At 35.4% G+C, this 3,097-nt stretch overlaps 1 pseudogene; it reads left to right on the forward strand.

Annotated features, from left to right (window-relative positions):
- Positions 1-966: 966 nt before the first annotated feature.
- Positions 967-1,735, forward strand: LOC144218273 (thiopurine S-methyltransferase pseudogene; annotated as a pseudogene).
- Positions 1,736-3,097: the final 1,362 nt, after the last annotated feature.

Below are 3,097 nucleotides of genomic sequence, written 5' to 3' on the forward strand. Positions count from 1 at the left end.
ATTAGACTTCCCTTACGTAAAAACAAACAACAAAACTTTAATGACTTCATTTGGGGCAGTTGCCTTAAAAAGAAATGCTGATTATCCTCAGGATCCACCTCCGCCTCTCCTCATTCCTCCCAGCATCAGGGGCACAGGCAGAATCCAAAGGTAATGAGGGCTCTTGACAACTAGTATCCTCAGGGATGTAAGCAGTGCATATGGAAAAGAATTCTCCATGTATCAGAATAAAGAAGACAAAATATAAGATAGGAGTTGATAAAGTTTACCTGCATGAGAGCATTTACTTGAGTTTTAGAGCTGATATGTTGACTCAAGCACCTAGAAATAGTATTAATTTCTACCAGATTGGATCACTGAAACCTGGACTGTATGGTGTCTACCTAAAGGGAGAATGAGATGTTAGAACTTCCCTATCATTCTGTAGAGAAATGATACAAAGACGTGGGGAGATGGGAATGTTGAAATGCTTCTATCTTTGCAAATATATCAGCTCTCCCCAGACATAATCCCTGGGAGGATCCCTAAGGATACAAGACATTAATACATGCACTGGAGGACTTACAGTTACCTGAAGACAACAGCAGGTACCTAGGTGTTCAAAATCTTTAGGATGCAACAAAAGTGGTAATAAGAAGGAAATATATAGCAATACAGGCCTATTGCAAGAAGCAAGAAAAAATCTGAAATAAACAACCTAACTTTAAAGCTAAAGGAGCTAGAAAAAGAACAAATGAAGCCTAAAGCCAAGAAAAGAAAGGAAATAATAAAAACTAGAGTAGAAATATATGATATAGAAACTAAACAAAAACAAACAAAAAAAACACAATAGGACAGATCAATGAAGCCAGGAATTGGTTCTTTGCAAAAATTAATAAAAGTTATAACACTCAAGGAGGCATGAGGCGGCACGGGAGCCGGCTGCAGTGTGCAGGCTGCGATCTGCACGAGAGACATTGGAGGCATCTGTTTGTAAGGCAAAGGTGTCCACGAAACTATGGATGATACAAGCACTTTACTCGATGTTAAAGAGTACCCTGATACCAAGGTACAGAAAAACCGAGTACTGGCTCTGGAAGAATGGCAAGAGAAGTGTGTGGGCCGCCAAATTGGATTTCATCAAGAACAAGGACATCAGTTATTAAAGAAGCACTTGTATACTTTCCTCAAAGGCAACAATGATCTGAGAGTATTTTTTCCTCTTTGTGGAAAAGTAGTTGAGATGAAATGGTTTGCGGACCGAGGACACCACGTAGTAGGCGTGGCAATCAGTGAGCTTGGGTTTCGGTAATTTTTTACAGAGCAGAATCTTTCTTACTCAGAAGAGCCCATCATGGAAACTCTTGGAGCCAAAGTATTTAAGAGTTCTTCGGGGAACATTTCATTGGACTGTTGCAACCTTTTTGATCTTCCCAGAGTGAACATTGGCAAATTCAACAGGATCTGGGATAGAGAGGCATAAGTTGCTAGTAACCCAGGGGATCGTAAACGCTACGCAGATATAATGCTGTCCCTAACTAGAAAAGGGTTTCACTGCCTCTTGGCTATTCTTTCTTATGATCCCACTAAGCATCCAGGCCCACCATTTTATGTTCCAGATACTGAAATTAAAAAATTGTTTGGTTCAACATGCAACATTCATTGTCTTGAGATGGTTGACGTTTTTGAAGAAAGACATAAAAGTTGGGGGATTGACTACATTGTTTAAAAGCTGTATCTATTAACAGAAAAGTAAATCAGACCAGAAAAAAACAAGTAGTATCAACATGTTTTTGAGCAATTGACAGTTATGCTAAGGCATGAAAACATAATAGATGACTCTTGAAAAAAAGTTGTTCACAAATCACATAACAGATCTTTTCTCAGAAATACATGTAACTTTATAGAAAAATAACATGTAAATAAATTGATAAAGTAGCTATAAAAGAGAGTGTGATGGGGGTTGGTGAAAGAATATACCTGTTTTCCTTAAAGATTGCAAGAATTTTTTACAATCAGCATATCTTGTATAGTTTTAAAAATTAAAAACTTTAAAGGGGCATCTCCCTGTTCATTTGGTGGAGCACATGAATCTTGACCTTGGGATTGTAAATTGAGCCCCGCGTTGGGTGTAGAGATTACTTAAATATAAAATCTTTAAAAAATAAATTAATTAAAATTTAAAAATAACTTGGTAAAAGTAAAATTAATAATAACAAGTAATTTTTAAAGTAAAAGAAATGCAATGCATGTTAACTTGAATAGAATAGGGATAAATAGATTCTTTTAGAGCAATTAAGTTGTTTCCAGAGTTTTCAAAATTGACATTCTTTAAAAAATTTAGAACTATCGAGGCCATGTAACACTTTAATAGGGTTCAAGGTAAAAGATAGTGGTCCAAAAATTACAAAAATAATAGCTTTACTGCAAGCCCTAATATTATCCTCAATCCTAACAGCCCTTTTCACATTTTTCTCCTTCTATAATTTTATATATAACTGAATCAAGAAGCATATTTTAAAATGTATAACTGAACTTATGTGGAAAAAAACATTTTCACAAAATGTGAAAATAAATTTAAGAAGATTTTTCTCTAAAAACAAACAAAAAACAAAAACAAAAAAGTTATAAAACTCTAGCCAGCCTTACCAAAAAGAAAAAAGAAAGGAGTCAAATAGATAAAACCACAAGTGAGAGAGGAGAAATGACAACCAACACCACAGAAATACAGACAATTATAAAAGAATATTATGTAAAACTATAGGTCAAGAAATTGGAAGTTCTCCTCAAAAAGAAAAGTCCAAGGCCAGAAGGCTTCAAAGTGGAATGCTACCAAACATTTATTTTATTTTGTTTATTTTATTTTATTTTTAATTTTTAAAGATTTTTAAATAATTTTTTAACGGTTATTTTTGAGACACAAATAGAGGAGGGGCAAGATGGCGGAGAGGTAAGGAGTTCCGTACTTGCACTCGTGCCCATACATCACACGGAAAAGATCTGAAGCCACTGGAAACCTTACAAAACCTGAGAGATTGGGAGAAAAAGGACACAGAACACACTGAGAAAGACTTCTAACATGAGTGCGAACTGGGAAAGATAAAATTGGGCCGGGATT

This window comes from Crocuta crocuta, unplaced genomic scaffold (assembly GCF_008692635.1).
Source record: "Crocuta crocuta isolate KB4526 unplaced genomic scaffold, BGI_CrCroc_1.0 scaffold471, whole genome shotgun sequence".
Classification (NCBI taxonomy): Eukaryota; Metazoa; Chordata; class Mammalia; order Carnivora; family Hyaenidae; genus Crocuta; species Crocuta crocuta.